Source organism: Oryctolagus cuniculus, chromosome 4 (genome assembly GCF_051225735.1).
Source record: "Oryctolagus cuniculus isolate XC-2025 breed Fujian yellow rabbit chromosome 4, ASM5122573v1, whole genome shotgun sequence".
Lineage (NCBI taxonomy): Eukaryota > Metazoa > Chordata > Mammalia > Lagomorpha > Leporidae > Oryctolagus > Oryctolagus cuniculus.
Window position 1 is genome coordinate 152,229,590 of NC_142870.1, and position 13,593 is coordinate 152,243,182.

Consider the following 13,593-nt stretch of genomic DNA (forward strand, 5'->3'; position numbering starts at 1 on the left):
TATTTATTTTATTTGAAAGGCAGAGTTACAGAGAGAGAAATCTTCCATCCATTGGTTCAATCCCCAAATGACCACAACACCTGGGACTGGGCCAGGCTAAAGTCAGTAGCTGGGAGCTTCATCCAGTTTTCCCAAGTAGGTACAAGGGTCCATGGACCCGGCCTATCTTCCACTGCTTTCCCAGGTGCATTAGCAGGGAGCTGGATCAGAAGTGGAGCAGCCAGGACTCAAAACGGAGTCCACAGCTGTGGTATAGCGCCACCTGCAGTACCGGCATCCCATATGGGCGCCGGTTCAAGTCTTGACTGTTCCACTTCCTTCCGATCCAGCTCTCTGCTATGGCCTGAGAAAGCAGTGGAAGATGGTTGAAGTCCCTGGGGTCCTTCACCTATGTGGGAGGCCTGGAAGAAGCTCCTGGCTCCTGAGTTCGGATTGGTGCAACTCTGGCCTTTGTAGCCATTTGGGGAGTGAACCAGCAGATGGAAGACTTCTCTCTCTGCCTCTGCCTCTCTGTAACTCTGTCTTTCAAATAAATAAATAAATCTTTAAAACAAACAAACAATAAAACGGTGTCCATATGGGATGCTGGCATCACAGACTGCAGCTAAACCTGCTCCACCTTGATGCCGGCCCCATTGGACTTCTTGATTATGTAAAATGTGATGAGCACAACCTGTTCTATCACCAGACTGTTGTAAATATCGTGGAATTACAGATATGAAAAGTCTCTCAGTTGTGTTCAGGCACTGTCATGGATGCTTCGTGTCCCGGAAATTCATTTGTTGGAGCTCTGATCCACACTGTGTTGGCATTCAGAGATGGTAACTTTGGGATGCAATTAGGGTCAGATGAGAGTGGGGCTCTCCTGATGGAATTAGTGACCTTATGAGGAGAGGAGAGAGACCCCTTGCAGCACCCACAAGACACAGGCATGGAGCAAGGCTGCAGACCTCACCAGAAATGAAAGCAGAGAGAACCTTGACCTTGGACTTCCAGCCTCCAAAACTGAGAAAATACAGTTCTGTTGTATTTTGTTCCAGGGGCCCGAGCTGACCAAAACAAAGTACTATTATTTTTATAAAAGTTAAGTATAAACAGGCAAGAATTGTAACGTGGAAGCAAAATCTCTTCCTGTTTTGTCTGCCAGTGAATTTTATTAATCTGTAAGTGAGGCCGCCTCTGGCACATGGTCTCGGGCCTTGGGTCTTGGAGTAAATTGTATTGCGTGTGTTTTCTGGCCTTCTCTTTCCTTACCTCCTAAACACGCACATTAAGGGCAGCTTTGAAACAGAGATGTCACAAAAGGTGTGAGTGTTTGAGGCAGGGGAAGGAAGCAGGGTTGCTAGGTAACCAGGGGACCAGCCTGGCTGAACAGGTACGAGAGGGCTGAGTGCGGTGTGTGGGCACCCTGGGGCCTTGCTCTTCTGCCACCAACCAGAAGGCAGCTGCATCCAGTCCTCCAGGCAGAAACTTCCTTCGACACAGATGAAAAAAGATGCTGAGTAATGCGTTGCCTAGTCAGGCTTTCTTACTGGAGACAGACACTTCAAACAGAGAGTTTGTTACACAGCTGAGAAGTCTAACCGACTGGGTCCAGTAGATGAGGTCATTAGCTCATTTTTTTCCCCCAATGTTTATTTTATTTATTTATTTTTATTTTTTTTTTTTGACAGGCAGAGTGGACAGTGAGAGAGAGAGAGACAGAGAGGAAGGTCTTCCTTTGCCGTTGGTTCACCCTCCAATGGCCGCCATGGCCAGCGCACTGCGGCTGGTGCACCACACTGATTCGAAGGCAGGAACCAGGTGCTTCTCCTGGTCTCCCATGGGGTGCAGGGCCCAAGCACTTGGGCCATCCTCCACTGCACTCCCGGGCCATAGCAGAGAGCTGGCCTGGAAGAGGGGCAACCGGGACAGAATCCGGCGCCCCGACCGGGACTAGAACCCGGTGTGCCAGCACCGCTAGGCGGAGGATTAGCCTGTTGAGCCGCGGCGCCGGCCAAGCTCATTCTTTATCATGTCTTTTTCTGTGTAGTAGTCCCATTCTCAGTTTTTTTAAAAAAATTTTTTTGCATATCATTTTTTTATGTGTAAGGTTAGAGAACTTAATTCTTTTATGATGGTTGTACTTAAGAACCAGCTTGCAAAATTCCTGTAAGTTGAGCAGTCAGCTCTGTTCATCCGTTCACCTCCCCCAGATAAGGAAGTAGATGGAATTTGAGTGAGTTTGCAGATTGTGTGGACAAAAGCAAGATGTTATCTAGAGAAACTGAAAGTCTCTGAAGTGAGACAGGGGCTTTTTAGCCATGTGAATCTCAATTTTTTAAAAACATTTTATTTATTTATTTGAAAGGTAGAGTTACAGAGAGGCAGAGGCAGCAACAGAGATAGAGAGAGAGAGGTCAGTCTTCCATCCACTGGTTCACTCCCCAAATGGCCACAACGGCCAGAGCTGCGCCAATCCGAAGCCAGGAGCCAGGAGCTTCCTCTGGGTCTCCCATGCGGGTGCAGGGGCCCAAGGACGTGGGCCATCTTCCACTGCTTTCCTAGGCCATAGCAGAGAGCTGGATCAGAAATAGAGCAGCCGGGACTCGAACCGGTGCCCATAGGGGATGCTGGCACTGCAGGCAGCGGCTTTACCCACTCTGCCACAGCGCCGGCCCCCCATTCTCGGTTTATTTTCCTGGCTCTGAGTGAGCTGCCCACAGGTGATGGGTAAGGGGTCGTCTGGTGACGGAGCTCCAGGTTCCTGCATCCCTAGGAATCACCCCTAGCGCACAGCTTCTCTTTCCTGGGTTCGTAGAAGGAAGTGAAGCTCCAGGGAGGGGTTCTGATTGCCATGCATGCGTCACAGGTTTCCCGACAGAGTAGCGGGGTACTCGGATTTGCAGCCGGGTAAGCTTGGCACAGAACAGGAAGGAGAAGTGCATCTGTCAGGAGGGGCGGAGGGAATGACAAGCTGCTGATGGACGGCTCAGAACAGCAGATCCCCACAGCAGTGCTTGACAGGCGTCACCAGGGTGTGCCGCGACTCCCGTTCATGTGGAAAACTGTAACAAAGTGCACTGGAAGGATGCTTACTGAAGCATTACTTTTAATTAAAAAAATCAGAACCAACTCCAGTGTATATCCATAGAGAAGTGGGCAAGTAAATCACTTCATAATCACACAGCATGATGCCGGGTAGTGATCACAGAGCAGATAGAGTTGTATTTACTGACCCAAGAGTGTGGCTTTGAAATATATTAAGGGGAAAAAAGTTATGATGCGGAACATAAAATACACAGCTTTCATAGATTCGGAGAAAGAATCCTTTAGGCATATACCCCAAATGTTAAGAGTGGCTTTCTTGTGGGAGTTTGCTATTGGATTCCTTTTTTGTGTGTTATAAATTCTTAAAAGAATGATCTTTTACTCTGAGCAAATACTACTTTTGTAGCTAAAAGCCAGTGAAGATGAGGTTTTAAAAATTAATTATGGATATTTAAAAATAGCCTTATTGGGATATTATCACCTAATATAAAATTTATCCTTTGAAAGTTTACACTTCTGTGGTTTCCAAGGCATTCATGGAGTTGTGCACCCACTATCGCTATTTAATTTCAGAACATTTTCATCACCCCAAAGAGAATCCTTACAGAATTAGCGGTCACTATTCAGGCCCATTCTCCATGCACAGCCTGGCAAACAGTAATCTGCTTTCTCTTTCTTTAGGTATTTTTATTCTGGGTATTTCTTGAAGTGGCCTCATCCTATGTGTGATATGTAATGTCTTTTGTTTTACTTGTTATCTTCAGGGTTCTTCCATGCAGAAGCATGTGTCAGCACTTTATTCTTGCTTTATCACTGAATAGTATTCCTTGCGTGACTGTACCTTGTTTCATTATACCGTTCATCTGTTGATGGCCATTTGGGTTCTTTCCACGTTTTGACTTTTGTGAGTCGCTGTTCAGCTGTGTGCAGCGGGGGCTTGTTGTACAGCAGGGGTGGGGAGCGTCCGGTCCATGGGCCATATCAGGCCTCAGAATCATTTGTTCTGGCCCTGCTGAGACAGCCACAGGCAGGACTTGAAATTCAATAAATCTATAACAGGCTAATTTTTAATTTTAATTTTTAAGTTGATAATTTTGTATGGCTTGTGAATGATGTTACAGATATCCAAGTGACCCTTGTCCAGAAAAGGTTTTCCCACTCCGGTGTACAGGATTTTGTGTGGACATATATTTTCAGTTCTTTTGAGCATATATTCAGGAGTGGATTGCTGTATCCCATGGTAATTCTAGATTTAACTTTTGGATGAATTGTCAACCTGTTTTTTGCAACATCTGCACTATTTTACATTCCCATGAGCGGTGTATGAGGGCCCCAATTTCTTCACATCCTCACCAATACTTGTTATTTGTCTCTTGTTTTTTAGTGATCCTGATGGGGCTAAAGTGGTTTTGATTTGCGTTTTGCCAACGAATAGTGATGTGTAACATCTCCTCATGAATGTATTGACAATTTGCATATTTTCTTTGGAGAAATGTCCATCCTAGTCCTTTGCCATTTAAAAAAAATGTCTTTTTATTGTTGAATTGTAAGAAATCTTTGTACAGTTTAAAAATTTTATTTATTTATAGAAACAAAAAAAACTCCAAATTTTATTTATTTATTTATTTGAAAGTCGGAGTTACAGAGAGGGAGGGAGGCAGGAAGAGACAGAGAAAAAGAGAGCAGAGATCTTCCATCCACTGGTTCACTCCCCAAATAGCTGCAACAGCCAGGGCTGGGCCAGGCAAAAGCCAGTAACCAAGAACTTCATCTGGGTCTCCCACGTGGGTGGCAGGGACCAAGCACTTGGGCCATCTGCTGCCACTTTCCTGGGGCATTAGCAGGGATCTGGTGGATTGGAAGTGGAGCAGCGGGGACACAAACCAGCACCAGTAGAGAGATGCTGGTGTCATAGGTGGCAGCCTTCCACACTGCACCACAATACTGGCCCCTATATATTCAACATACAAGTCTCAGTATTGTCTCTCATTCTGTAGGTTGGGCTTTCACTTTCTGAATAGTGTCCTTTTTAAAAAAAAATATTTATTTGAGAGGTAGAGTTAAGACAGTGAGAGGGAGAGACAGGGAGAAAGGTCTTCTATCCGCTGGTTCACTCCCCAAACGGCCGCAATAGCAGGAGCTGCACCGATCCGAAGCCAGGAGCCAGGAGCCTCCTCCTGGTTTCCCACGTGGATGCAGGGGCCCAAGGACCTGGGCCATCCTCCACTGCTTTTCCAGGCCACAGCAGAGAGCTGGATAGGAAGAGGAGCAGCCAGGACTAGAACTGGCACCCACATAGGATGCCGGCACCACAGGTGGAGGATTAACCCACTGTGCCACAGCGCCGACCCAACTGGATAGTGTCCTTTGAACCACAAACAATTTGAATTCTGGTCAAGTCTCTTTTATCTGTTTTTCTGTTTGTCACTTGTACTTTTGGTTGGCATATCTAAGAAACTTCTGCCTAATGCAGGATCTTGAAATTTTACACCTATGTTTTATTCTAAGGATTTTAAGTTTTAACCTTTTAATTTAGTTCTACTTTGAGTCAATGTTTATATATGGTGCGAGGTGCAGGACTGTGTAAGAATTTGACCTTGTCCAAAGAGAGGTCTAGCCTTCGTCCTCGGCTTTGGGAAGGTAACCTATGTCATACCTAACAGGAATGGCCCTGTGTATCTCACGGTGAGTCTGGCCACACCGGAAAGGATAGCCATGTGACTTAGGGAGGGGCGCTAAGTTACGTGATGTCAGTCAAGCTAGAAGCTGGCGGGGGGTGGGGTGGGAGCCTCATTTTTAGCAGCGTTTTGGTCTTTATTCACTACATTCTAGTAGCACCACTGCTCCATGTCCACCCCAGCGATGAAAAAAATGTCTCTAGATGTCGCCTAATGCCCCCTGGGAGACAGAACGGCCCAGCTGAGAACATCCGCTCTTATTGCCTTGTAGATTCCAAGCAGTGAACCTGGTGGACCCCCCACTGACCTCTCTCTAGACTGGTCAGTGTGACGATGGCTTCGAGCACTGATCAGAAGCCATGACTCCCCTCCGCAGTGAATTAATCATGTTCTTGGTTTCGACTGCCTCACCTCTGTAGGGACGAGTGCACTTCAGACAGAGCCTCAGGAAGCGATGGGCGTCCCAGCTGGTACGTTACACAACTGTTAGGAAGAGCCGGGGTCTGCCCGCGAACATGGCTGAACCTTGATGCTTAAGCCATTTTGGCTTGGACTTCTTCTTACTCTTGAATGTATAAACCTTTTTTTTTTTTTTTTTTTTTTTTTACAGACAGAGTTAGTGAGAGAGAGAGACAGAGAGAGAGGTCTTCCTTTTTTCTGTTGGTTCACCCCCCAAATGGCCGCTACGGCTGGAGCTACGCCAATCTGAAGCCAGGATCCAGGTGCCTCCTCCTGGTCTCCCATGCAGGTGCAGGGCCCAAGGACCTGGGCCATCCTCCACTGCCTTCCCGGGCCACAGCAGAGAGCTGGACTGGAAGAAGAGCAACCGTGGGCCGGCGCCGCAGCTCACTAGGCTAATCCTCCGCCTTGCAGCGCCGGCACACCGGGTTCTAGTCCCGGTCGGGGCGCCGGATTCTGTCCTGGTTGCCCCTCTTCCAGGCCAGCTCTCTGCGGTGGCCAGGGAGTGCAGTGGAGGATGGCCCAGGTGCTTGGGCCCTGCACCCCATGGGAGACCAGGAGAAGTACCTGGCTCCTGCCTTCGGATCAGCGCGGTGCGCCGGCCGCAGTGCACTGGCTGCGGCGGCCATTGGAGGATGAACCAACGGCAAAAAAAGGAAGACCTTTCTCTCTGTCTCTCTCTCTCACTGTCCACTCTGCCTGTCAAAAAAAAAAAAAAAAAAAAAAAAAAAAAGAGCTACCGGGACATAACCGGCATCCCAACCGGGACTAAAACCCAGAGTGCCAGTGCTGCAGGTGGAGGATTAGCCCAGTGAGCCACGGCACCAGCCATGTATACAACTTTTCATACCATCCCCTTTGGGTGTAAATTCTCACACAGATTATCTTTTAGAAAAAATTCTGGGGGAAATGACTTCTCTAGACTCTGCATCCTTACTTATTATCATCTTACACTAGGCCGAAACAGGTGTGGAAAGAAATCAGCCTTTTGGGGGCTGATTATTCCTTAGCTCAGAGGCTTCTTCCAGACTAAGCCCACTTATGATCACTCTCAACTTCCTATATTCCTGGGTCTCCTGGAATTCCCATCTGCTTGACCTTGCAGTGTGCCTCCTACCTTTTATTTGCCTCTATAAGATTTGTTATTCTTGCTGGCGCTGTGGTGTAGTGGGTTGAGCCACCGCCTGCGGTGCTGGCATCCCATAGGGTCGCTGATTTGAGTCCCGGCTGCTCCACTTCTAGTCCAGCTCTCTGCTGTGGCCTGGGAAAGCAGTGGAAGATGGCCCAGGTCCTTGGGCCCCTGCACCTGCATGGGAGACCTGGAAGAAGCTCCTGGCTCCTGGGTTCAGATCGGCTCAGCTCTGGCCATTTCAGCTATCTGGGGAGTGAACCAGTGGATGGAAGACCTTTCTCTGCCTCCCTGTAACTCTGCCTTTTGAATAAATAAATAAATCTTAAAAAAAAATTTGTTTTCCTGACTCCAAGTGGTTTCCTCATCCCCACAGAGGTGGCAGCTACTAGGAAGCACCCTTAGTCTCCACACACCACACCACAGCCAGGAGCCCTTGAATGCCCGGCTCCAGCAGGGTCCAAAGTGTGATCAGAACGGTGCTGTGGAGGGTGGTGGGTGGACAGACTTAGATTAGACATAGTGGCCACAGGCTTTCCGTAAGTTGGCACTCAGATTTCTTTTTTTCTCCTACCTTGCAGAAACTTAAAAAAAAAAGATTTCTTACTATTTTTTAAAAAATAGGATTTATTTGCTTCACAGGCAGAGTTACAGAGAGAGGGGGAGAGACAGAGATCTTGCATCCCCTGGTTCACTCTCCAAATGGCTGCAATGGCTAGGGCTGGGCCAGGTCTCCCACGTGAGTAGCAGGGGTCCCGGTAGTGAGGTCATCCTCTGCTGCCCTCCTAGGCACATTAGCAGGGAGCGAGATTGGAAGCAGAGCAGCCAGGACTTGAACCAGCGCTCGGATATGGGATGCCTGTGTTGTAGACAGCAGCCTAACCTGTTGTGTCACAACATGGCCCCCTTCAAAAACTGTGATTTAAGTGTCCCGTGAAGCAAACAGAACTGAGCCGTACACCTCACAATTTCCGTGACTGATATCATGTGCTGTGGGCAGATTTGTCACGTATCCAACAATTAGAATTTTTTCTCTGGGCTTTTGGTCTTTGGGGTGGGTGCTGAGCTATGCTGTCAACTTATTGTGTGTACTGAAGACACTTACCTCCTCTTGGGTCCTTGGTTTTAACACAGCCCCAGCCCTACCCTGGCCTCTGCCCCCAGCTGGAAGCAAAATTGAACAGAAATGCCTTATTGACACAGGAGAGTCAGCTGCCCAGCATTTATGGCTCAGCATTCTTTTTCCCGCCATACCCATTATTGCTACAGCGTCATGCTCAAATATTAAAGAAATTTCCCGGCCAGTGCTGTGGCTCACTTGGCTAATCCTCTGCCTCTGGCGCCGGCACTCCGGGTTCTAGTCCCGGTTGGGGTGCCGGATTCTGTCCCGGTTGCTCCTCTTCCAGGCCAGCTCTCCGCTGTGGCCCGGAAACGTAGTCCTTGGGCCCCTGCACCGGCATGGGAGACCAGGAGGAAGCACCCGGCTCCTGGCTTCTGATCAGCACAGCGCCGGCCGTAGCGGCCATTTGTGGGGTGACCAAATAGAAGGAAGACCTTTCTCTCTGTCTCTCTGTCTCTCTCTCACTAACTCTGCCTGTCAAAAAAAAAAGAAATTCCCCAAGCAATCCCAAATTTCCTTTAGTAAACTGCTTGTGGATTTTCTAAATGCTTCTCCAGTGTTGTGCTGTTATTATTATTTTATTATTATTTAAAGATTCATTTGAGAGGCAGAGTTATAGAGAGGGTTCACTCCCCGAATGACCACAATGGCTGGATCTGGGCCAATCTGAAGCCAGGAGCCAGGAGCTTCTTCCGAGTTCCCCAGATTTGGGTGCAGGGGCCCAAGCACCTGGACCATCTTCCGCTTTCTCAGGCCCTCAGCAGGGCAGTGGTTGGAGACAGAGCAGGTGGGACTCACATGGGCACTCTGACATGGGATGCCTTCATCAAAGAGGGCAGTTTAACCCACTGTGCCACAACATGGTCACCTATTGTGTTGTTTTTAGCAAATGTATTCTCTTGTGTTTTTTTTTTTTTTATTTTCTCATGTACACTAACAACGTGCTTTGAAAAGAAAGCATGAGAAGTCCTTGCTTAATAAACTTGTCATTTCCTTTTCCAAGATTGCCTCTCAGAAGAATCAATATCCATGTTTTAATAATTTTATTCAGTACATCTATAGTGTCTGAACTCCTTAGCCAATCTCATAGGTAGGTACTATTTTAAAAATTCCATGATATTGATGATGCCCAGCATAAAATATTGGATGTTTTCTTTTCCACTTTGTATGAGCGGCCTTCCACAAGTTCATGGAAAATGGATGTTATGTAAAAACTATGCATGGGGGGCCAGTGCTGTGGCGTAGTGGGTAAAGCTGCCGCCTGCCGTGTTGGCATCACATATGGGCGTGGGTGCAAGTCCTGGCTGCTCCACTTCTGATCCAGCTCTCTACTATGGCCTGGGAAAGCAGTAGAAGATGGCCTAAGTCCTTGGGCCCCTGCACCCACATGGGAGACCCAGAGGAAGCTCCTGGCTCCTGGATTCAGATTGGTGCAGCTCTGGCCGTACAGTCATCTGGGGAGTGAACCAGCGGATGGAAGACCTCTCTCTCTATCTCTACCTCTCTCTGTAACTCTGTCTTTCAAATAAATAAAATAATTATTTTTTAAAAAAAAGAAAATCAATCAGGGGGCAGGTGCTGAGGTATAGCAGGTAAAGCCACCGCCTGCAGTGCCAGCATCCCATGTGGGTTCCGGTTCGAGACCCAACTGCTCCACTTCTGATCCAGCTCTCTGCTATGGCCTGAGAAAGCAGTGGTAGATCCCCAAATCCTTGGGCCCCTGCACCCGCGTGGGAGACCCAGAAGAAGCTCCTGTCTCCTGGCTTTGGACCGGCGCAGCTCCAGCCATTGTGGCCATCTGGGGAATGAACCAGCAGATGGAAGACCTCTCTCCTTCTCTCTGTGTGTAACTCTGACTTTCAAGTAAATAAATATTAAAAAAAAAACTATGCATGAATCAAAATTATTTTACACCAAAAATATACTTACCTTCTAGTTCCATTTCCAAAATCTTTTTGAAGTCCCCTTGTATGTGATCAGGAAACAGATGCAGAAAATTACAAGCATATTAGAGAAAGTGTTACTGATAGAACAGTCACTCCTTTATTATCCACCTTGCATGATTATAAAGAGGACTGTGGGTTGGCACTGTGGCGTGGCGGGTAAAGCCACCACCTGCAGTGCCGGCATCCCATATGGATGCAGGTTCAAGTCCCAGCTCCACTTCTGATCCAGCTTTTGCTATGGCCTGGGAAAGCAGTGGAGGATAACCCAAGTGCTTGGACCCTGCACCCATGTGGGAGACCTGGGTGGAGCTCCAGATTCCTGGCTTGGGCCTGGACCAGCCTCTGCTGTTGTGGCCATTTGGGGGAGTGAACCAGTGGATTGAAGGTTTCTCTCTCTCTCACTCTCTCTCTCTGGTTCTCCCTTCAAATAAATAAATACATCTGAAAAAAAAAAAAATAAAAGGAAAGGGGCCAGCATTGTGGCATAGGGGGTCAAGCTGATGCTTGCAATGCCGGGATCCTGTTTGGGTGCTGGTTCAAATCCTAGCTGCTCCACTTCTGATCCAGCTCCCTGCTGATGTGCCTGGGAAAGCAGCAGAAGACGGCCCAATTCCCTGGGGCTGTGCATCCATGTGGGAGACCCAGAAGAAGCTCCTGGCTCTGTAGCTTTGGCCTGGCCCAGCCCTGTGGCTATTTGGGACATGAACCAGTGGATTAGAAGATCTTTCTCCCTCTCTGTAACCCTACCCTTCAAGAAAATTAAAAAAAAAAAAAAAAAAAAGGAGTCACAACTTGGTATTATTGTGTGTTGGCAATGCCTGTGGGAATGACTTTGTTTTCTTTTACTTGAAATTTTTTTCTAAATATAAAAGTAATACAGTTGCAATGAGAAATTTGGAAAATATAAAAAGGCATAAAGAATATTCAAATTACCTAACCTCCCTAACCTAGAAATGATTGAAATGATTATCGCTGTTAATATTTTGTATCCTGTCATTTTCTTTTATTAAAACTTAAGAAACAAAATTGGAATAATTCACTTTTAAATTTTGACTTTTTACATTAAAAACACATATACCTTCCTGATATTAAATTATCTGGGGTTAAAATATGCATTACAAACACCTGACTATTTTAAAGTATAGCATTCAAAGGCATGTAGCACATTCACAATGTTGTGCACCCATCACCACTACCTGGTTCTAACGTGCTCATCACCCCTAAAGGAAGCCTTGTAGCCATTAGTAATTGCTAGGCAGCCTCCTTCCTCCCCACACTCCTCCATCCCCAAAACCACTAACCTGTTTCCTGCGCTATGAATTTGTGTATTCTGGATACCTTGTATAATTCGAAGCATGCAATGTGTGACCTTTTGTGACTGGATTCTATCATTTAACGTAATGTTTTCAAGGCTCATATATGTGGTAGCCTGTGTTAGTAATTCATTTCTTTTTAAAACTAAATAATATTCCATTGTACGGATGTACCAGATTTTGTTTATTTAACAGACATTTTGGGCTGTTTCTACCTTTTGGCTCTTGTGAATACTGGTGCTATAAATATTGTGTTCAAGTTTTTGTTTGAACACCTGTTCTTTTGGGGATATACCTAGGAATGGAATTACTGGGTCATATGTTAATTCTGTGGGCTTTTTAAAATATTTATTCATTTATTTATTCAGAAGACACAGTGACAGAAAGAGAGAGACATGCAGACAGAAAGAGATCTTCTGTCTGCTGGTTTACTCCCCAAAGGCCACAAAGACTGGGCTGGGCCATACTGAAGCCGGGAGCCAGGAAATCCATCCTGATCTCCCGCTCGGGTGGCAGGGGCCCAAGTACTTTGGCCGTCTTCTTCTGCTTTCTTAGGCACATTAGCAGGGAGCTGGGTTAGAAGCAGAACAGCAGGGACTTGACCTGGTGCTCTGATACGCAGTGCTCACAAGCAGCAGTTAACCCACTAGACCCTAAGTCTGTACTTACTGAAGGACCACCAAATCGTTTCCTACAGTAGCAGCATTATTTTACATTCCTATCAGTGATGTGTGAGAATTCCAGTTTCTTTACATCCTAGCCAACACCTGTTTTTTGTTTTTTGTTTTAAATAATCATGCCCCAGATGGCCACAACTGCCAGGACCTGGGCCAAGCTGAAGCCAGGGAGCCAGGAGCCTCTTCTGGGTCTCCCACATGAGTGCGGGGGCCCATGGAATTGGGCTATCCTCTGCTGCTTTCCCAGGCACATTAGCAGGGAGCTGGGTCAGAAGTAGAGCAGTTGAGATTTGAACCAGCACCCATATGGGATACAGTTTTTAAAATATAGGCATCCCACCACCGGGTGTCATGAACCAAGGAGTGGCCCCTATGGTAGGGACTCCAGCTCCAGGTGGAAGTCCTTATGGACAACAGGTGGGAGTTTTGGGACCTCCTGGGCAGCAAGCACCACCTCCATATCCCGGCCCACATCCAGCTGGCCCCCCTGTCATACAGCAGCCAACAACACCCATGTTTGTGGCTCCCCCACCAAAGACCCAACGACTGCTCCACTCAGAGGCCTACCTGAAATACATTGAAGGACTCAGTGCTGAGTCCAACAGCATTAGCAAGTGGGACCAGACCCTGGCAGCTCGAAGACGTGATGTCCATTTGTCAAAAGAGCAGGAGAGTCGCCTGCCCTCTCACTGGCTGAAAAGTAAAGGGGCCCACACCACCATGGCGGATGCCCTCTGGCGCCTTCGGGATTTAATGCTCCGAGACACCCTCAACATTCGCCAAGCATACAACCTAGAAAACGTTTAATCACATCATTACGTTTCTTTTATAGAAGCATACAGAGTTGTGGAACAGTAGCCATTTTAGTTACTGGGGGTGGGGGAAGGAACAAAGGAGGATAATTTTTATTGCATTTTACTGTACATCACAAGGCCATTTTTATATACGGACACTTTTAATAAGCTATTTCAATTTGGTTTTTGTTATATTAAGTTGACTTTATCAAATACACAAAGATTTTTTTGCATATGTTTCCTTCGTTTAAAAAAATATATATAGTTATTGTGATAGGGATGAAGTGTTATTTCATTGTGGTTTTGATTTGCAGTTCCCTAAACACTAGTGATATTCTGTATCTTTTCATGTGCTTTTTGGCCATTTGTATATCTTTTTTAAAGAAATGTCTGTTCAAGACCTTTGCTCATTTTTTGTTATATTGGGTTCTTTGTGTTGAGTTGTAG

At 46.7% G+C, this 13,593-nt stretch overlaps 1 pseudogene across 1 annotated transcript; it reads left to right on the forward strand.

Annotated features, from left to right (window-relative positions):
- Positions 1–6,162: 6,162 nt before the first annotated feature.
- LOC149127181 (protein polybromo-1 pseudogene) lies at positions 6,163–13,383 on the forward strand (annotated as a pseudogene). Its single transcript, XR_016232984.1, has 2 exons — positions 6,163–6,178; positions 12,684–13,383. The product of XR_016232984.1 is annotated as a protein polybromo-1 pseudogene (transcript).
- The last annotated feature ends 210 nt before the right edge of the window (positions 13,384–13,593 follow it).